This window comes from Phaenicophaeus curvirostris, chromosome 7, assembly GCF_032191515.1.
Source record: "Phaenicophaeus curvirostris isolate KB17595 chromosome 7, BPBGC_Pcur_1.0, whole genome shotgun sequence".
Taxonomy (NCBI): Eukaryota; Metazoa; Chordata; class Aves; order Cuculiformes; family Cuculidae; genus Phaenicophaeus; species Phaenicophaeus curvirostris.
Genome location: NC_091398.1, coordinates 37,612,953 through 37,636,213, shown reverse-complemented (window position 1 = coordinate 37,636,213; position 23,261 = coordinate 37,612,953). Strand labels below are relative to the sequence as shown.

Genomic DNA, 23,261 nt, shown 5'->3' with positions numbered 1-23,261 from the left:
GAAACTTGCTATTTATATTGCTATGTAACTGTACAAGAAAATGTGTAAGGAAGAGATACTATGTAAGTTGAAATTTCTAGTTTCTCTACTCTGCAGATGGGGAAATGAAAAGCCATTTAACTGTACTTATAAAATAAACTGTTGAAAATCAGCATTTTCTAAATGGGTTTGAAAAGCACAATGTTTTCTAGCAATGTCTCCCCAACCTCTGAAGACTCTAAAAGATTAAATTCTCATATTTCAAGAAAGTCTGTTTCTATGAAAGTATCAGAGCAGAGGAAGATACAGTACCAGTGTGAAGGAGGGAGAGGGAGATGAGGAACGTTACTGCATGTCTCTGGGCAGGACTACAATCATTGTGGTGGTGGAAGAACATAGCTGTCATAGATCCACCATCTCTTGGCTCTGATAAATCAATTCCTTACAGGGAACGGCCTTGGATGTAGAGGACAATAATGAGAGGCCATGCAGTCGCAGAATGGTTGAGGTTGGAAAAGACCTCTGGAGGTCATCTTGCCCAACACTCCTGCTCAAGCAGCACCACTGAGAAGTGGGTGCTCACGGTCGTGTCCAGATGGCTTTTGAATATCTTCAAAGGGGACTTAAACTCATAGAAGCAGAGATATGGAAAAGTGAGGACGCAGCATTCTTGAAGGGAGAAATGAGAAGAAAGTAGTGCTTCGGTATTAGACATTACTTATTCAGCATTACATACCATGTTAGAAACACTAACTTTAGTAAAAGCAAGAGTAAAACTTATCCTTATGGGCTGTTTCCTGCATTGAATTAATTGCTCAAATATCCTTTCAGAAGATAAACCACAGCAAGAAAAAAGGAGAAAAATCTGGCTAAAGGAGATTCCCACTAGTCAGGTGGATGCACATCTATTTCTGCCACAGAGCTGGTAAATGATGTTGGGGAAAACTCTTTACAGGGACCTTTGGGAGACAGCACTGTGTGATCTTTCTCCCTGAGACACTCCTCACCACCCTTTGGAGCAGTCACCGCTCAAACCCAAATTGCAGGGACACAGCCATTTTGGCAGTAGATCTGCAGCAGTGCTAAGAAGGAAATTATTTTTCCTCAGTCTAAACTCAGTCAAACCATTTTGTATTTCATGTTGGTATTCAACCAAAACTGCTTTTCAACAGATTTTCAGTAGGCTCCAGGCTGGAGAGCTGATCAGACTTGAGAGACGAGAGCAACACTGGCTTTGTCACTGATCCAATATTTGGCTGGAGCACATCTCTTAGATTTTCTTCTGAAATCTCCCACCTATAAAACTGACGTATCCCTACTTCGGAGCATTGTGAGTTTTAATTATGTAGACTCTGTCTGGTGGTGTCAGCACATGATGCACTATAAAAAAAGTTTAACAGCATGCCAAAGTCGTGCCCTGAATCTCAAGCAGGAGCACAATCAGTAAATGACAAGTTTGCAAAGACTTCTGAAAATTTTTATTCTAACCTCATTGAACCTTAGTTAATTTTCCCGGAAACTGGAACTAACTCACACACACTAGAATATTAGAAGGAGACTTTCTGAGATATTAAAATTAGAGGAACTACCATAAGAGAAAGAAGGAAAAACCCAGACCTCAACATTTCCTCCATCAGATTTTGTTTTGTCTTAGTGCAGAGCATGGTGAGATCTTGCTGAGTATGAAGGAGATCTTGCACAACGTGAAGGCGAAGTACAGGGTACAAAAGTTGCTCCCCTAAGTTTTCCAGGTAGAAATCCTTTGCTGCCCCAGCTCCGTTGAGTCCTGACAGCATTATTGGCCTCGCATGCCAGTAGATGGCACCCTGAATATAAGCTCCACAAACTCAGGGGTTGCATTCGCTTTCGCAAGAAGAATTTGGCAATGCTTATACTCTGCCCTCTTTTTCTTTTTTTATTTTTTTTTTAACTTTTAAAAAATAACAATGGGGAAGACAATCAGGAAACAGATAAAACATTAACAAAAACCGGAAAAAGGATCCTGCCTGATGCTTTTATGATTTGATGCTTCTGAGTTTTTATTACAGTACCATGGCCAAGTTTGGACCAGTTTTACAAGGGGGTTAATTTCACTTACTTTTAGAGGCAGAGTTGCCAAGCCCCATGCAACTTCTTGTGAGTCGCTCCGTGTTCATTATAATATTAGTTAATTTGCCTTTTGGCAAACAGCATCTGGATTTAACTTTTAGATGTGAAATCTTCTATGGTTGCTGCCATTGGTCCATGTGTTCGAGATGCAAAGAGACAAGCATGCTCCAGCAAGTAGCACAGTGTCCTCATAGTGAATAAGGCTGGACTGAAGCCAGAGCTTGGCCACCAACCACAGGTGTGAGGTGGCTACTAAATAGTTAAGTGACATTTTACATATCTGGCAGATCAATGGCTAAGATCCTAGACCCCTCCAATTTCTTAGGGTACAGTTCACTTTCAAATATGTGGTGGGGAAGTAGTGAGTATTACAGAGATCAAAAATGGAAAAGTTATTGCGGATGCAACTCTGTACACACAGTGAAGTCATACTGTTTCTGAGAATCCAGCTCAGGTTAAAAGCCTAGCACAGCACACTGTGGAGATCAGATATCAGTCTTCCTCAAAAAATGCTGGGTCTTCACAAAACTATTTTAAACATAATTTTCAGTAATATTTCTTTTAAATGTAGAGTTTTCAGAGTTTTGATGTTGGTAACAATGAAAGTATTTCAATTATTTCCCTTTTTTTTGATGGGGAAGAATGATTTTCTACCTTTTCTCTTCAAATAGAGAAAGGAGACGATGAATCAAAGTAATGTTGTTAACTTCTTGGTGAAAACCAAACCAAAAGCAAACATTCCTTTTGCTATTTATAATTTCTAAGAGAAAAGGAAAATCATAATTTTTAGCTTTTTGAAAAAAAGGGAATTGTTCATCTCATTGCCATTCTTCTGTCTCTTGTAGCTTAATTACAATTTCTGTCTCACAATGACAGCATGTGTTCCCCTCTTACAGCAGCTCATGGAGCTAGAGGAAGTTTCATATTGCATTTAACAGTTTTTTATCCATATTTAAAAGTTGCTTTGTCCAAAAATTGACATAATGGGTGGACTCAGTGGTATTACCCAAGAACAGTACTTCATGAGTTTTGCTACAGCATCAGTAAAGTTGGTATATAGGTTTTCTACAAAGCAAAATGTTAGTTCTTCAAGAAGCAAGAGGATAGTAGTATTTCTAAATTTTGACTTGAACTATGCTTACATTTCCTACAGCTATGTACAGTGAAAACCAGAATGTAAATGTTAATTCACTAGCAACTTGTACCAAGTAGCTATAACAAATATTAAAGAAAGGAAGAAGATCTATCCATAATTAATATAATTTCTTATTCAGGATTATTAATCACTTATATATATGTATTTCAGTATTTATTACAATGAGCTTTTAATTTCTTCCAACTTCACTCCTTGTGGTATATGTATCACCATCTAGTCAGAAGCATAATGAACTTAGAGTTAACGCAGTAATGTAAAAACACTGCAAAATTAAACTCTTATGTTAACTAATTCCATTCCTCTGCTGAAGACCATGCTTTAATATGAAGAGCATCCACTGAAATGCAGTGCAACAATACCACAGAATAATAAAAATCAGCACTAGTTTCACCATCACACCAGACCTGTGAGCCTGAAAAACCATAAAAATGGAAGAGGAAGTAAGAGCTAACAAATGAAAAAAACAAGCTCATGCCACACACATGGTGAGTCAGAGCATTCTTGTAAAGGAGAAAACATATTGCTGTGTCTGTGAAAGAAGTGTTTAAAATCAACACGCCTACATAAATATTTCTACTGTTGGGTTTTGCTCTTAGCCTTTGCCTCACTGTTCGTTATCTCTGTTGAAGGATGGCTCAGGGGCAGTAAGTGCTTAAACACACAACTGATGGAAATAAAGGGGGACAGATGAAAAAGCTATAGGTAAAGAGAGAGGATAACAAGTAAACTGCCACATAGCTTTTTTTCAATTAGCATCTGCACTCCGCTCTGGCCTTACTTTTTATTTCAACCACCCCCACCACACTGCTCTCACAACTAACACATCACACATCTGTGCCCAGGGCATGGACACAAACAGCAAAGGCTGCTGAGGGATACGGTGTCCTGGGCTGGTGCCCAGAAGAGTCCTGAAGCCAGTTTATCTTAGTACTAGACAAACAGAAAAATCCATTGTAATGAAAATACAAAGCAGATGTAACATTCCCGTGCCTTTTCCTTTGTGAAAAGATGTCATTCAACCTGGAATAATTTGTACTTAGGAAGCAGCATTGATTTTAACCATCAGTCATGTCTCTAGTCAAAACAGGAGATCAGAAATGACACCACGTTACATCACAACTGCCTGGGTGTTCACTCCAGTTTTATCATTCTATATCAGGTAGATAACAAAACAGAATATTGTGCTGAGTTCAGTCTGCTGCAAAATGGTAAATGTCTTAAACTCAGCTGCATAGTTTCTCTCATGAACCAAACTTGCAATTTCATCAGCAAACATCAGTGAGTCAGTTGATGCACCCTAAGTCCTGCAAAAAAAACATGCTTATCAGCATTAATCATCATATCTCCTCATAATTTCTTTACCTGTTCCTATATTAGACATTCAGTGGTGTCTCTCAGAATAGACAACTCACTGAGGAAGGATTATGGAAGTCATCTTACCTCATTTTTCTAAAGGTTGTCTTTGTAATCACTCTTCTAGTCGGGTATTTGAGAACTTATTACAAATAAAAGAAATCTCCCACAGATTTCTTCAGGCAACTCCAATTGATATGTACAGCTACCCATGCTTTCTTGTGGTCAAAGAGAAGAGTAGAACATTGTTTTTGTTTTGTTTATAGCAACACCTCACTGCCCAACACTTCTCAGCACGTTATTCACAATGTTATTTGTACTCTGAGGTGTATAATCCACTCTCTACAAAACACAGACCTAAATGCAAATTTCTTGACACAGCTTGGCCCAAATCATAGCAAACTTCCTAGGTAGCAGCCCAAGATAAGAAGCAAAACATCTTCAAACACTGTTGCTAAACAACTTTTATGCCAAATAGTCTTTTATACTTGAGATTTGAACTTGATCCTGAATATGATATTTCACATTTTTGTTTCATTCTTTTATATTAAGAGTTATATTTTACAATAACACATCAGTAATAACTACATAACTCTCATGTACCAGCTTAATATTACGTAGGAATGAAGTGTGTTATCATTTAAAATAATTCCTTCCTAATTTGTGCAATACCGGACGTAGGTTCTAGACAGGTCTTAAAAGTCTGAAAATCTCAGGTTCACTGAAGTTAATGGAGCTACAGCAATGCAAAAGTAACATCAAGCACACTGGAGAAGGAAAATCAAAGCATTGTGGACCCCTTTATGGAAATATATTTTATAACAAACTGCAAAAGAGAAGGATGCAGACTTGCACTCTTGTACATCAGGAACTAAGTTGGTTAATTTTGGTTCTAAGAACATACTCTAAGGTTATTTTGACGAATGAGTTCCTAAGAATTAAAGTCTTCAAATACAGTACTTCTTTTCTCCTTCCCAGTAGTTACTGCACATACTAGGAAGATGCAATTCGCCACTTACAGTATGTCACGTATCTGCATGGGTGCGGAGTCTTCACCGCACAATAACTTACAGACTGTTACAGTTTGATGCTTCAGTGATTTCCTGCTCATAGACCACAGTACTAAAATTATGAGGAGTGGCTTACTGCTATGGAGATTATAGGGGATTTTCTTCTGTTTTTCAACTAGCAATAGCACTAAACACTTTAAAAAACTCTAAAGATAAAATTCAAATAATAGAAGTCTGATATCGAGTCCCGCTTTCTAGCCAATGGCAGCAAAATATCTTAACCAAGTGCAGTTTCAGTGGAAAAATCAGTAAACTTTACAAACTGCGGTTCAATTTGTCTCAGAAATTGGATGAAGAGAGACATGCAGACAGAAAAATTGAATATCTGCGCAATGGCTATCAATGAGAATCTAAGCAGGGAGAGTTAAGGTCCATTTTTGTGTCATTTTGAAATTTTGTAGGTGATAGTTGTATGCCTCAGGGCCTGTTCCCTGCTATACAAAGAATTTAAAAGTAGATGACAAAGAAAATCAGGGAGCTGTAAAAGCTACTTTTACCCTACAAGGAAGAGACGTGCTGTTTCTGGAATGATTTCCTAGTTGAATAGAAATGGCTGAGAATTGGAATGAGAATGGGAGACAGTTACTTTTCCGAACTTGTTCTGATACGATGATGGACTCTTCACATCCATATTTAATGACTACAGATCCAGTTCTACAGATCCAGCTCCAGCACTGAAGTTCTCCACAACCTGTAGGCTACAGGATATCCCTGCACCAATGAAAACTTTCTTGGAAATATTGATAGGATATTATTGGAAACAACAAAACCACATATAATAAGGTAAAAGAGCTTCTTCAAGTCAGGAAGTGACTGCATATGGTCACTTTTCTTCTTGCATCACTTAGTTCCTTAATTATATTACACGTGAAGGCCTCAGGAAAGGAAACAGTTGTTTCAAAAGTTCATCTATCCCAATATATCATGTGGAATAGCATAACAGAGTCTATATTCTCCAGTTCTACGTCAATTTATTATCTTAGCTTCAAGTGGAACTTGAAGCTAAAAGTGTCCTTTGTGTACAGTTTGGCCTGCATATGTGCTGGAAACAGTCGTCCACAGTAGAAATTCAGTTGAATATGTAAAAGAACATGCCTGGGAAAAATTGTTACTTTTAGGTCTTCTTGTTGGCAGCTCATTTCATTTCTTTCTCGAGTGCATCTGATCTGCAACACCTGCCTCTATTTTCCATGCTGTGCAAGCTAGACTACAACCCAACAAATGATGGATAATGGTCATAGTTATACAATATTAAAAAACCAAACTACTACTATCATTTGAAATGCAACGCTTCTAATGCACCCTACAAGACTGGGTAGCAGAACATGTATGGTTTAGTCATTAGATAAATGACAGAAAATAGTTCCTGGTATAATGAAAGAGCCCCAGGAATTTAATTGATTTAACACCAAATAAGACCTGAGAAGTGTTACAGGGAACACTTGGTTACTCCTCACCTGCCCTCACGTATCAGGTGAGGAAAATTTAATTTCCTTCCACCTCCTTCCTTTCTGCTGTACATTTATATACTGCAGATATGTGCAGATCAGAATCATGGCTTTCCAACCACCACCAGACTGACCAAATCAAAACTCCTTTTACACCTGAATATAATGCTTGTTGCATGGTAACATTTTAGTTTAAAGCTATCTAATTCTGAACAAAAAAAATAATCCAATGTTTTCTCCAGGAAGATCACATAAGAATCACAACTTTTCTCCGGTGCTTGAAAGAAATCTGTTCCTATAGCCTAAATGTTCAGAAAAGTGTTGTTACTTTTAATGTTGCCAGATCTGAAGTGATGAGATACTACGGGAAAGGTTATTCTTGCAGTATTTACAGATACAAGCAGAAGCAGAAGTGACAGAAATTTCAAAGTAAGTCTGCTTGAAACACTTCCAGCTCAATTTTGCACAACTTTTCTTCACAGAGATTCAGATATTCATCCAAACTTTCCATGCTTACCTGAATTAGACATGTGGTGATGGTAATTTTGGAACAGCCCGAACTCTCTGGGGAAGTAGAAGAGTTAGAACTCTTCTTATGGATTAGAAAAATATTTTTTAAATGCCTGAAAATTTGGTGCAAATAGTCAAACTTCCTATAAGTTCTAACTTTCACAGTTTTGGCAACAAAAATTTCAGTTTCAATCAAAGTGCTCTATAAACAAACTACAACAAGACCAGCTCAGATAGGACATTACAACTCATTCATGACCTGAACCACGTTAATGTCCATGCACGTGTTCCACTGGTTGATCCGCGGTGGAGGAAGCACTTCATATCCATCACTGAGTAAGACTACACAGAAATTTTATCCCACTCTACCTCTAAATCAGTCACGTACTATTGAACACTTGGAGCAGCTGTGAGTCATGCCTCAGTTTGCCTCCTGGTCCTTAGTTTTTGCAGTAGCATCCCCTTCTCTACAAAAAAATTGCCTTTTTGAGCAATCTTAAGCAGTGGCAGTTGTTTTAACCTCAGAGTGTCTTAGAGTACCTCAACTTAGTGGTTTAAATGCACATTTACTATGTCTTAATCTATTTTGCAGCTCCATATGCCTGTCATCCTACAGAAGACATGCTTGTCAAACTGAGATCCTGGGATTATTGAATGGGAAAGGCTTTAAAGGTTCTCAGACTTCAAAATTAAATTAAAAATAAAGTAAATTTAAAATAAATCTATTTCTTGCTTGCTTGTCTCAACATTGTCTACAACCAGAGGCTTGTCTCTTATTTGAACAGCAAGGCCCTCTCCCTTCCAGCATCCCAGGATAATGTTTGATTCCTCATGCTGCGCACATGAAAGTCACTCCTACCCTCTCCCAGTTTCCCTCCATAGAGATCTGCAGCAGTTTTTGTGCTGTGATCCTGCAGCTGCTCCCTTACTTCTTCTCACTGCTCCCACTTCCCATCTGAGGGGGGAAAAAAAAGCTCCAGACACTTTTAATCTGTTCCCACACTTCATCTCCACTTTCTTTTGCAGAGCTCCTGGCTCTTGTAAGAGACACTGCTGTGAAACGCAGGAGAGACGACACCTACCATTTTAGGAGAAAACTTTTAAGCTACAGGGGATAGAAAAGGAAATTCTTTGTGGCTTGCACCGAGCAAGCCCCTCTTCTGCATTTCATGGGGCCCCTGGTTTTCTTTCTTCACCAGCTGCCTCTGCTGTGAAACAGAAGGCAGCAGGAGTGCCTGCCCCACTGTGCTGCTCTTGAGCACCACGTGGCAAAGTGGAGAGAGGACAAAGGGATTTGTTTTCTGTGGTAGTACCTGAAATCACATTGTGTAGATAAGATGTCTTCTTTCAGTTAAAGGCAAAATACTAAGGGTGATGTGGTGTCAAAAATTAGTTTATTTGATTATACAAGAAGTTTTAGCACAAGCTCTGTTAATTATAGCTAAAATTTTTACCGCAAAAATTATGTTTTGTGAGGGACCAGAAAAAACTTCATTTCACTAAGATGGTTCAAGATGACTCCAGAAACCTTGCATGTATGCTTTCTGCAGGTCAGAGCCTACCTGGACTACTGGTCCCACCACAGATATGCTGCACCTTGTAGGAGCAGCCGGTCAGCAACAGTGACAACAAGAGTGAAATGGTGCCAGATCCATGTGCAAATGCCAACGGTCAAAATGAGCAGAGAGACAACTATTCACCTGCCCCCAACATTGTTGTGTCTACTGTGGGTTTATTAGGTAGCATGGTGACATGAGTAGCTGGTGGATTCCTTAAATTCCTTGTTGGCTGAAATTGCTGAGCTCAACTCGAATGAACCCTTGCAGTCCTACATAACTGACTTAAAACATCCTTGTAGCACATCAATATTATTCTCTAAATATCTGTATCTTGGTGCATGATACAAGTCTGGTAAAAAATCTGACAGATCTACACTTCAACATATCATAGAATCATAGAATGATTCGGATTAGAAAGGACTTCTGTATTTATTTTTTTTAACTCTTTTATTTTATACAGTTTTTGCTCCACATCTTAATAGATTCCCTCTCTTCACTTACTGCCTGGGAAAGATTTTAAAAAAGATCCGAAGAGATGAAAATTAAAACTAGAAAAGAAGTTTTCCAACTGAAATTTCTCTGTAGCAATGGTGAATGCCTCAGGAACACATGACTGAAAACTCCTTAGTCCAGAGCTAGTGGTACAATGTCCAAAGCAAATTCAGGAAAGGGTTGAAGAGATCAGTTTCTCTAAGCCTCTGCTAAGACTGGAAGCACTCCTGGCCTTTGCCAGGGCCTAATATTAATGAACAAGGAAGAACTGAGATGCTTGGGCTGCTTCTAGTTCCTTTACTGCTCTAAGAACAGCAGGTGGATTAATGTAATGTCCCAGTCCAAAAATCACCACAAGAATTTGATTGTGCATTACTACTGATGACTATACTTTGCTTTTTTTGCTAATAAAATAACCAAGCATGCAGTGTACTACTGGTAGCAGACACACTAATCCTATAGATCAAACCTCTGCACTACTGAGCCCAAAGCACAACAGGCAGCAGCTGGAAAGCTGCTGGCCAGCTGCAAAGTCTGATGTAACGCCTTCCAAGTTTTGTTTGAGAGACCCAAGGGAAATTTCTGTTGGTGTTGGCTGTGGATGTTCACGGTGTTACCACCAGGCTCTCCTGCAATGTGTGTGGGGGTTTGGCTTTAGCCAACATCACCATGTAGGCTGAGGATCCTCCAACCAGAGGGACACACTGCCAGCAATAGGTCCATTCCCCCACCATGGAGTTCTCAGTTTCTCCAAAGTGGCTGTCCCAAGCTGGCATTTGGCTAGCCAGGCAGCAGGTGCTTCCTGAGCCACAAGTTGCAGCAGAAACACCAAAAATACTAAGAGCAACTTGACACACAGCAAGTTGGTGACTGACTCACCAGCTATGGAGGTGACTCTTTTGGGGACAGAACTCCAGAGCTTCACAAAATATCTGTGTCATTTCCCTCCTCACCCACAAAGGAAGAGAGTTTAGTAATATCCTGAGCAGCAGAAAAACAAGTACAGGTGCTAGGCATTATGCCTTCCCTAGGAGCTTTGGTATCTGGTGCAAATAGGTGTTTCAGTATCTGATTCAGCATCAAATGCAGTGGTGGCTTTGCCAGGGTGTGGCAGGAAAAGAAATAAGAAACAAAGACCAAACACATATTTAAAGCACGTCTCTTCAGCTCTCAGCCACATTCACTTCTGTTTTTTCTTCCTCCTTTCCTCCCTCCTCTCCTCTTATCGTGTTGCAGTTCTACTGATAACTGATGGATGTCTTCTAGAAGGAATCAGAAGTCACTTTAAGTTCATTTGCTCAAGGACTGTGCCTGTTTAGTATATCAGGCACAAGCTTTGGACGAAATACTCATGAAAATACAGTACAAACCCACAATACCCAGCTTAACTACAAGTGAATGACTTAATACCTGTCAATCTCACTTGGCAGGAAGTATTATATTGTGTTTTAAACAACCTTTAACCATTAACCATAGCAGCAGCAAACTTGCTTAGTTAATTTATTGAAGAAATGCTTCAGTAGGTATATGTGCCCTGTCTGAGTTAGTATTTTACTATGTAATGTGTACATAGCTCCAGAAGTTTAGAAACTAATTTGAAGAATACCAATATCTATTAAATCTTTCCTATTTTATTCCCAAAATGGTTCTTTCTCACGCTAAGCAATGCAAATGAAAATATAGAGAAATTAAGATGAAAAAGTCACAATTTTCAAGCATGCATGTGTTTTGGGTTCTTAGTTTCTGGCAAACAGGACTCACTTTTCCATATGCCAGGCCTCGATACTTCCAGGTAACTTCAGCATGAGCCAAGTAATGCACTGAAAACCTGCTACAGCATCACCTGGTTACATCCACAGAATGAGATCTAGCATGAGTTAGATTTGTTCCATGGTCACTCTGCAGCATCTAAATATCTGTGCCCAGAACAGGTCTGCTTTTCCAGACAACTTCTTTAAAGAAATAGCCAATAGCATGTCCTTTGCTCCTATTTCAGCCAGCCTGGAAGGCAATGCAAGTTGTAACAGTGATGACGGGAGTCCACAAACTCTGTGACAAGAGTTCTCGTCCTTAAGATAATAATAGATCTGTAGTGAGGAAGTCCCTGAGCAAATAAGGAGCTAGCAGCATTTGTTTTGTAGTAGGTCTCCAAAACAACGTTTCTGTAGTATTTCTCAGAATAGAGAAGACTGAAAGAGGCGTGTAGATTGCACAAAGACACAAACTTAATATACAGTACAGTAAAGAACAACCACCTCTGTCCTCCAGATGTTGATAAGAGAGTTGTCAGTGGTATTAAGATTCATCAAAACTGCGGGTTGAAGCAGATCAACATCATGAGAAGCTTTGAGAGAAGGTAATACCAATGCCTCCTGACCTAGAGAAAGCTTATGGGTTCCCAAATGCAAACCCAACTGGGAACTGTGCTGTTGCAAGCAAGCTGAAAGCACCAGAGGCCTTTGGCCTGCCCTGAGACTAAGAGGACATTACAGCAGTTAGTTTCATGGTGGCAAAAGTTGTTGGAAGCCACCACAGGATAAAAAAAGGGAACAGTTCTGTGCAGGTTGTGCAGTCAGGTAAGAAAAACCTGCTGCTAAGAAAACCTGCTGTCGCACTGAAAACAGCACTTGAATTATCATGAAAGATACAAATTCAAAAGCAGGATCAAAATTTTATCCTATCTCACTGCTTCAGGTTAATGCTATCAACAAAGGAACAATCAAAGAATCTTCATATAGATGGTATCCATCAGTATTAGCCTCTGACTTTGTAGCACTGAGAAATAGCTTTGAAGCATCCATGTGGAAATCTTCCTTAAGAGAAAAGTGAGGCATGGAAACTTGAGCTAGAACTCAAGTGATGCTTTCTTTTGTCTCAAAGAGAGATCATCCCAAACATTAACATACACAGGATCAAGATGCACTCTGATTACGAGTGCACCTAAGCATTAATGGACTTCAACATCAAGTTAAGAAATATCAGCGAGTATCAGAATTACACAGTAAGCCTCCAAAAATTCAGAAAGTGCTGCCTATAACTCCCTAGGCCCTGTACGGCTCAGTAGAAGCAGGCTATAATACAACAGTTCCCAATGCTAAAAGTCTATAGGATAAGCAGTCCCAAGCAGAGAACAAGGCTGAAGTCTCTGAGCAGCCCAGCAAAAGCCATCCTCACTACAGCACTAGAGAACATGATGAGCACTCCATCCTACTTGTACAGGATACTACTTTTTAGAGCACTGAGTGAAGCATGCCAGGGCAAAGAAGTAAATATCTTTTGAGATCAGAAATAAAGAAATCCAAATCAGAGCTGCGTGCAGCTGTTTCTGTTGAGGTAGCGCCACACTGGAGGTTGTGGCGTCGTGTAACCCAAACACCAGGAGAAGAATCAAATGTGTTTCTGTCACCATTCTAATTTCTCATTCCTCCTTCACTCCAGGTGGGGAAGAACATACCCGAGATTGTGGTTTGATACAGACCTCTGCTGCTGGGGCAATCCCAGACCCAGTGAGAGGGGCTGCCACAGAGGTCACGCACTCATGCTTGGTCAGAAGAATATGGACTATCTCTTCCAAGCTATGCTAGCTCTTGCATCAGAGTAAAAAGAAGTTTCTACAACACATGCTGCCAAAAAAAGACAAAGATCTTTTGTAACTCAATAATAGCGTACAGCAGGAGCTTCAAAATACAGAGTGTGCTTCAGCTGCTCACTCTATTTGGAAAAGAAAATGAACAAATGTATGTTACAGATGTAATTGGATTGAGAGGTAGAGTGAACAAGGGATGCTACTTTTAAATGAATTTCCTTTGGACACAAAGAGGTACATTGCAGTGAAGGGAGACAATAAAGAAACATAACGCTGAGGGCTCAAACTGCTTTACAAAATCTCACAGCTCTATGGAAAATGCATTTCAAATGACTCTAAGACATTGCAACAGCAACATAAAAACTACTACAAACACAGCCCAGGAATAGAACATGTTCTTGTTATACAATTTCCCTGTCTGTGTTATTTTGCGTATGCAGGTAGGACAGCTTTTTTTTCTCCAAAAAGTACAAAAGATTCAAAATGTAATCTTACAACACTATGCTAAAATCTGTCTCCAATTAGTATGCACAATTTAAAATGAGCTTCAAGCCACATGTGATATTTTTCAACTCTGACCCATATTTCCAAAAGAAAAACAAGTTGCTTTTTATGATAAGGCTATCAGCTACAAACATGAGTGCATCTCGCAAAGTTTGCAGCAAACTGCATGTTACCAGGAAAACAAATCTCCACCGTAAAACAAATCTTGCTAATTCTATCACTCCTTTATATGGTCCATAACCGAAGCATTATATTACGTTATTTTACATCTTCCTAAATTAATATTTTCTTATAAGGCTCTGAAGGCCAGAAAGCAGTGTTTCTCACCAAAAGAGCAAACTTTTCTGATAGAAAGCTTTGAGTGAGATGGAGACTCAGGACACATAACCTTTTTCTGTCCAGCTCTGAAGCAGAGCAAGAAATAGTCTGGATCTAAGCAACTCCATGCAGGAAACAGTCTACCAGGAAAACTCCATTGAACTGTCCCACGAGGAACAGCATTGAGAGTGCCCATAGACAAACTAAGGATATTTTTTGTATAATGTCTCTTATGCCTTCCCATGTCCTAGTCCTCTTGTCATCACTGATGAATAATAGAGTGGTACCAAATATTTTCATACCAAGCAGGGCAAGACATTACTTAGAAATGCCTTCGATCTGTTGTTCTACTGAGTATCACCTAGATGCTTATCCTTACCACTCACTAACTCTTACAATACTGCTACTAATCACCTTCCTTGTGGTCACCAGCGGGAAGCCAGTTAATTAAACAGTGCTAAACTGCACTGCAAAGGCAAATGCTGGGAAACATGATCTAATCACATTTCCCAGACAGTGCCACAAGCCTTCTCTACCTTTTGGGGACAATGAGTTAGTACCAGCAGAGATAAGAGAAGTAGTTAGTGGTTTGGAATACTTGATAGGATCAGGTATAGTTGCACAGGATGCAACAAATTTCTTAATATTAATTTTGCTTTTAAAACATCATTTCGCACCTGTAGCCCCTACGTTGTTACTCATTGCTTTCAAATTCACAAATGCCAATAGAAATAAAATAAACACGTAACAGATATAATCCAAATTGAACGCACACGAAATACATGAAATTATGATTATTTAAAAGTCTTTAGCAACAGGGTTCTTAAACTGCATTAAGATGGTTTTAAGGCTCCTTACCTACAGCCTCACAGACGTTGTCGTCTCATCTCAAACTGCCATCAACCTGCAACAGTTTTAACTATTTCAAAAAAACGGAAAACATCTAGGTCACGTGTCTATTGACAGCATTTGGGTTAATCTCCCACAGCTCATAAAGACAGAAAGAAAGCAGGAAAAAAAGTAAAATAAAACCACTTCCTGCAACAGCACAAGCTAACCATCTTACTAGTGAGAGACTTACACCCAGGTTTAGTGCAAAATTCTTCCAGACTGGATTAACACCAAATTTTAAAGTATGAAGGCGGCTTCTCTGTTTAAATTGCAACAGATAGAGAAGGTTAGTTTTTGCAGAAGGTAAATATGAAGTTTAAAAGGAAATGCTGAAACGAATTACGATTCTAAGCCTCAAGACAACTTCCCTTTTCTTACCTTCAATGAAACCCTTTGAGTACTGAAACAAATAGCTTGCAACAAAGCTGCTTTGCTCTTTTCAAAAGGAGCTTTAGTAAACGTGACAGCATACTGTTATTTTAGATTCATAAAATGGCAGACGCTGGCCAATCAGAGAATTTGTTACTAATAAAAAAGTTCATGATTTGTACTACTGCCTAATGAAGGTCTCCTGAGCAAACACTTCTGTTTCTTTGACTTTCTGTTTTAGCACTTCTCCATGAAAAGGCCCTAGAAGAAGCGCAGGCACACACAGCTGCTGCCCTGCTTCACTTCTTGCAGCATCTCACACCGTAACGATCACTCTCAACACTCTCAAGCACAGGCAACCCAGAGAACCAGAAGGTTCAGGCACATCTCTGCACATTTTGGACCATAGAAAAGCCCCTTTCATACATCTTCACTGGCATCTTTGCCCATGACTTTTTTTTTTTTTTTCCCAACAAGGAATGATGGCATCTTTCCTGTATTTTTAGCTCAATTTACAAAGCGAGGCTTCACCTCCCTGGTGCAGTGGGGATTCCCTTGCAGGGCAGGGTGGTTGAGCTGCATGAGCTAGGACTGCTACAGTGCTGGTCAGGCTGCAGAGACCTCTGCTGATGTTTTGGCAGCATAGGGGGATAGGTTTTTTGTTTGTCTCCTGCCATTGTGTTTGATAGGAATGGTTGGACTCGATGATCCGGTGGGTCTTTTCCAACCTGGTTATTCTATGATAAAAAAAAGACCTGCCACACAACCTGAGAAGATCAAGGTCATCCTGAAGTTGAAGGATATGCCTCAACACTGTAGCAAAATGAACCCAACTGTCAGAGGTTGCCAGTGGATTCCCCCAAGAAGATGTGCTCCATCTGTTCAGGTGTCCAGCAAGAAATTCATTGGGTGCTCTAAAGGAGGATCATATTGAACTTCAGTCAAGTGATCTGTCAGGTGGATTTGGATTAAAAGGAAATATTGTGTCGCCAACTCAGTGTCAGTGGGAAGAGTGAGAAGGTACTGGGCTGGATCAACAGTACAGGCTTCAGGGTGCAGCTCACAAGTACCTATTTTTACCTTTCCCATCATCTCCTATTACTACTTTTCATACAGTCCTCATGCAGCAATATTTGTTGCCCACTCTGTCTCCATTTTCTCCTCTGCTCGTTCTAGTTCTTTCTGTCTCCATCTCCTTATCTACTTACAGAAAACTGGGAGAATGTCCATCTTACATGAGAATTGAAAAAAGAGAATTGGAGTGCCCAGGTGAATGGAGCAATTGCAAATTATTCTCAGGGTACACCTTCTGTCAGCACACTGGTAAACCTCCTATGCTGAGATGGCTTTTCTTAAGTTGAAAGGATGAAGCTCAAGGTGAAAAGCTAAATGCTTTCAAATGAAGTCTTTTGGGTACAAATTTAAATGTTCAACGGCATTAAGAGGAAGGGCAGATATAGTTAGGAAATGAGGGCTGGGGCTGAGGCTGGAGTAGAGCTCAGAAAGAATTAGAAAAGGATTGCGAGAAATTTTACAAGGCTGCAAAGAAAAAAACTGATTTGTAGGCAGATCATTTCCTATTGCAGCAAAAAAAAAAAAAAGATGCAAGAAAGTTGCGGTGGAGAATAGCTTTTGTATATCATTTATTGAGCTTCAGAGACTCAAGAATACCAGAAAGAGAAAGGGGGAACGTAGCTTTGCTGAAGGAGGTGCAAAGCCACTAGGGAACATAGCGACCCTTATGTTATTATTATTGATTTTGTAGCAATTTCTACAACTTTCATTTCATAGCCAAAGATCCAATTACACTAAAGGCCGTAACAAAGCCAGAACCAAGACTGTCCTTATTCTCAGATTCTTACTAAGTATGCCAAGAGGTAACACACACATGCAGACAGGAGAGGGAATTGAACAGCATGACAGCTGGTCTTTACTGTTCTAAACTAAAATATCATTTCTTTGTAGGCACTACATTTTAGGGATGTTTTTTTAAAGATGGACTTCTGGAACAAAAACTAGATGTTGCATATGAATGGAGATGAGGTGTTTCTGCCAGGTAGGAAGAAGTGAGAAAGCAATACTGTTCTTTACTTTAAACTAACAACTGCTAGTGCTTGAAGAACCTTCTAGCTCTTTTAAAAACTGTATATATTTCAATTAATTTTGTCAAATGGAATAAATTTTAGAGACTCTTTAATTGAAAAATCAATTGTAGACATGTAGATTTTCCTCAAAAAACTTCAAAGGCATTTTTACAACTAGAAAATATTTGTCAACAGTGTGGACTATAGAACTTCATCACTAAAATGTGACAAAAAAATCAGTAAACCTGTAAAATACTGCAGCAGACTTTCTCTCTGTTACCGTGTCCAAACCCTAGATTACCAGGGATGTGACATTTTTCATGGAAATGTCTTTCACTGTACACCTAACATTTCAAGTCAAGTTGCATTCTCCATCTGATTTCCTTCACATCCATTTGACAGTATGTCAGTAGTGACAAAATTCTATAAAAGGATGGCAGCTTTGCATACTGCTTAAACTTATGCAGCACAAGCTTCCTGTGTGATCTCTGGAAGACTGAAAATACTTTAGATGTGCAAAAAAAAAACTCCAAAAAACCAACAGTTGAGCAAAATCTAAGAGCTCGTTTAATCTCAGTAAAACTAAACAGGAAACAGAAACTGCATAGATATTACCTGGAGCAGATTGCTGCTCAATAGGTTGCTCTTTGCATGTTTGCTGTGCAAGTTAAAGATGAGGCATCGTTTCTGAAGCTCAGATTTCTTCTCTGTATTTCAGTTATTCACAACATCATTACTTATGAGAAAAGTCATCAAGCTGGGGAACATCCAGTTTTCCATATCTCATGACTGAGAGCACAGAGCAGTAAGGTTAAACCAGCAGTTTTAAAAAATCACCACTGACTCAGGATGCTGAACGCTCAGCAGCTGCTTGCAACTCATTTCTAATAAATTCAGGAAGTATCATAAGTTTCACCCAGTGTTTGAACAGTGATTCCAAGACTTTTTCTGGACCAGCAGCCTGCTGATGGGGAAAAAAATCTTGACTTTTTTTCTTTTTGCCTTGTTCAGCCTTTTCTCTCTGTTGGGATGACTGACTCTCAGGCAGCCCATAGTCTGGCTTGTATAACAGACACCCAGTGATAAATCTGATTCAGTGGATAAATGAAGCCATAACAGACAATAAGAACCTGGACACCATGCAGGCTAAAGCCTGGAAGAACCACAGTGCAACAATTTTTGATTCGTAAAAACTGAAGTTTCAAAACTTTGCAATTCATTGGGAAAGCCCTAGGAAACTAGTAGACTGTGATAATGAAGAAATGGAAAATTCTTTCCCACATTCTTCACCAGAGAAATAGTATTTTTTATATTTGTACTAGGTTTAAAAATATTTAAATCAAAAATAACAAAGAATTATGTATGTATGGACAGTAATTTATATTCCTGCTCACAGCAATTGTTTGCTCAGAGAGCTGATGTCCATTCAGTAGCCATTATTATTATTGCTATGAGGGCTTTGAATATTTAATACCAGCAAAAATGTTTTTAGGAGCACATTCTTATGTATCAAGAAGGCCATGCACTCAGCCATGTAACAGCTCCGATAGTTTACAGTCCAAGTTAACAGGAGTCTCGAATATTAACTACTTGGGCAATAAATGCTCATTATGTAGGAGCCTGTATGTAAATGTCAATGTAAATACACAGTAATGGGTAAATTCACACAATCCTCTCAACTATAACCTACATTATAAGCATTCTGGTATCATCTTCCAAAACCTATCAGTATGAGCTGATTTTTCCCCTAAACAATCCAAAAAAAACCAAAGCAGCAGAGAAGTGTAGGACAGAATTCTCTGGACATTTGCTTCATAGAATGGTTTGAGTTGGAAGGGAACTTAAAGATCACCCACTTCCAACCCCCCTGCCATGGACAGATACACCTTCCACTCGATCAGGTTGCTCAAAGCCTCATCCAACCTGGTATTGAACATCTTGAACATTTTGATAGGAATGGTTGGACTCGATGATCCAGTGGGTCTCTTCCAACCTGGTTATTCTATGATTCTATGATCTCCAGGGATGGGGTATGTTCAAAGATCATTTTGCTTTAGAATAATGTTTGGACTTAGAAATATTCATTAGTAAGAAAATAACATACGTATTTATTTTTAAACTTATTATTTTACAAGCCTATCTAATGTAGTTTATCACCATTTAAAAAAAATTAGGTCACTGAAGTTAAATAAAACTACTAAATAAGGAAATTCCACATATATCTAAGCTGGTCCGTTTTTCTCTCTTTCCCAGGAGTTTTAGGGATCTTGACACTAATTTTAAAGTCCAGCCTTGCCTAGGGATATTTTTAATAACTTAGAAAAGCCAACCCAATCCATTGTATAGCTGTACTGTACTAAAAAAGTGACAAAAACCCCAACATATGTTGATGCATTATGTAAAGACTTTCCTTGACAGGATTTACTTACATTCAAGCTTTAAATGCAGTGCAAATGCATTTTCTGGAGTGTTAGGCCTCCGAGTGGTAAAAGCGCTACCATCCCCAACTGCCAAAAAGGTGGTGTTACATCACACAACAACGGACCTTAAAAAGACAAATGAGTCATGCACTTCAGCTGACAATATCTTAATTTATGTGCCCATGATCAAGTCAGAGTGACAAAGCGGGGCTAGCAAAATCCTCCTGAAAGCCCTTTCTTTCTCCCTAGTGTTCAACGCTGGCCTCAGGTGTGACCCGAGCTCTCCACACCAATAGTTCGTTGACTGAGGATGTTCCAAAAGCTGCCAATGTTTCCACAATAAAGGAAGCGTGAAATGGCTGCCCTTGATATAAAACTGGTACTCCAGCCAGCGTTGTTTCTATCTGTGTTAAAAAACTTCAGCTACAGGGTGGGGAATAGTATCAAACCCTGTAAAATCCCATGCTGAGGGTGAATGAAGAAGGAAGCTGAGATGTTCTGAGATATTCTCTTCCTTTTCTTCAGCCTTTGAGGATGAAGAGGCTCACTTCTACAGTATTAAATTCCACATTCACAAAAAGTTAAAAGCAAGCATCCAAGAATGCAAGGTATTCGCAAAAATTATACAGCCCCCATCAAATCTAGTGGAAATAAGAATTGCTGAAGTCGTTGCTTGCCTATTCCTAATACAGCTTCTGTTTGTGTGGTAGGCTCTGTTCTAACTCCCTCCCACACTGTAATGCAGAGTCAGAACCACCCAGGCAGTTGTGCCAGAAGAAGGAAGTCCACGAAAACAAGAGAAAGTCAGATGCAGGAAGTAAATCTCCTGTGTAGACAAATGGTTGTCCTCTTCTGTGTCCAGAAGCTTTCAGAGGAGGCTGTATTGTCCGAAATGCGCCTGGAAACAAAAAAAAAAAAATCCATCAGCTTGTGAAGTACTTGAAAGCAGTTAGTTGAACTAATTATTTCAATATGCCCATTCCAATCGCTTCCTGTGATTCTATTTGCCCATATAATACAAGGATACTTGTAGACTTTGTACATGTCTGTACTCCATTGCCTTTTCACTGTCTCCCTGTTGACTGATAATCACTATTGTACATTGTTATATGATCTGGGAGATGTCAAGAAATCTTACTGGTTATTTTTTAAATGGGAATATCCAGATTTGGGTGAGCAAAAAAAAAAAAATAAAGACAGAAAAAATTAAATGGGTCACCGGTGCAACTAATAGCCACCAGGCTGAGTGTTAGGTATGTTGGATCTCAGCAATTCTTGGAAGATTTCTTAACCGCAGCCACCTACAGAAAACAAGGTCTTTACTCGTACCACTCCCACACATCCTCACAAATACTTTTAATTGCAGCTTGTTTTAAACATGCAAAAATAGAAAACTGATTGCCTTTCTTCTATAGCTTTTGAGATTGTTCCAGTTTTTCAGTTCCTTCTAATCTCTATAGCCTGTGGTCTCTGAAGTCATATACTTCCTTTTCCCCCGTTTCTCAAGACCACTCTGTCATCCCTTTTCCTCTGCATCATGCTTGTAATTTTGGTTTTGTGAGTCCCTTTTAATTCTATATCTGCCAAGCTTAATAGGGACTCCCCTAAAGCAAGAACACAGCACTATCATGTTCTGATGCTGTAGTTACACCTATGTAGGTCATCATAGACAAATCACATTTACACTATGGTAGCAGGTGCCTAGTGGCATGTTTTACATCATCTCCACTCGTGTGTGATGTGTTTAGCAAGAAATCAGCATTGTAATATTTTTATCAGCCGGAATTATACCTTCTGAGCTGTGAAATACATCCATTGTTTCTATTAGTCCAGCCAAGCTCTACAATAGGAAAAACTGCATCACTAGCAGTTCAAAAGGTAAGGGGTATTTAGGGTTAGGGAATGGTGTTAGGAGGATTTTGGATTTAGGAAGGAAGAGAGAGGGAATTTAAGATATCAGGTGAGGCGCTGCAGGTAGCAGCCTCCATCTCTTGGTCACATACATTGGCAAGAGTGTCAGCAGAACTGCTCTCTGCTGCAGCCTCTGTGCATTTAGAAAGACTCAATTAATTATAGTCCCTTTAGGCCACCTCCCCACCTGTGTCATCAGCTCACCTTTAATTCAAGCTTCAGTTATAATGACCCTTCTAGCTCTTCAGAGCAAAAAAGCACTGAATGTTAGGCCTGTTTGGAAAAATATTCTCCACAAGACTTTTTAATCCTGGTTTATTCTTACCTTGAAACAGGGTCTGCAAAATCAACTTGCACTCAATACTCATTTCTTCACAGAGCCAAGCAGGTTTTTTGATAAGCTTTAACAGTGACAGCGAAATGGAGGCACCAGCCCTTCTCCCCTCCTGCACTAGCTTGCAAATCTAAAGTAAGTCCTTAATGGAAATAAATTTAAACGTTATAACTCCGCAGTGTAAATCATTATGATGTACTCAATGCAGAGCAGCTGTTTCTAACAGATTTGGCATCTAACAGGGGTAATGTAATTTTACACAAATCATTATGTTCATTATATTAAATTAATATATTAAAGTTAGTCAATGATGCCTTTTAATACCATCTTACCCATAGATCCCTTTATCCTTATATTCTAGAGGTTTGGGGTTTTTTCCCCAATATTCTGTGCAGAGAGAACATAAATATCCAGATCACTATGAGCATAAGCCCCTAAATTCATGGCTGTTGAGCCTCTTCCAGTATAAGCATCTGAAGGAAGGGTGCTTAAGAGAACCAGGAATTACATCATCTTTTTCCTTATCTTTTGAAGACTGAATGATTATTTTTTTTTTTTCATCCTACAGGAACAGATTCTGGACTAATTTTTCCTACTAAAGGTTTTAAAGTCTAAAATTCATCAAACATCTTGTCCTCAGAGACAATATCATCCAAGTTCAAAGGATCTATAGCCTTGCAAAACTGATGTCTTATTTCCGAGCTAATGCCTTTGTTTTCATTGAATGTTTGATTTCACCAAATTAAACCGCTTCTTATCCTTTGTATAAATGTGAAAAATGACAGAAGACAGAACCCAACCTCTTGATACTCTGAAGAAAAGAACATTTAAACACACGTGTAACTGCACATATACATCGTATACATTCAATTGGTATGTTTTTCCATCTAAGATTTTTCCAGGATAGATTTATTGTAGATTATGGGGTTTTTTTCAGATGTTTTTTTAAGAGCCTTTGAATTGAAAATCGTAGTCTTTCAAGGCATTTGTTTTAATGAACATCATTATAATTAAGAACATGCTTTTCATAACTAAATATGAAAAGGATTTTTTTTTTTCAAGTAAAGTCTGAGTCTGATTACTGATGGAGGAACTTCAAGATCTTTTTTTTGCTAAGCATTTCAATATTCATTCAGAAAAATGTCAAGATAACAGACTTTAGCATGTA

At 39.0% G+C, this 23,261-nt stretch overlaps 1 protein-coding gene across 1 annotated transcript in view; it reads right to left on the bottom strand.

Annotated features, from left to right (window-relative positions):
* ARHGAP15 (Rho GTPase activating protein 15) overlaps positions 1-15,275 on the bottom strand; it is a 325,214-nt gene extending 309,939 nt beyond the window's left edge. Inside the window, exons 1-2 of the mRNA XM_069861592.1 lie at positions 15,166-15,275; positions 14,943-15,003 (exon numbers count right to left, since the gene is read on the bottom strand). The gene's annotated coding sequence lies outside the window, so the exon portion shown is untranslated. The remainder of the gene's footprint in view (positions 1-14,942; positions 15,004-15,165) is intronic.
* Positions 15,276-23,261: the final 7,986 nt, after the last annotated feature.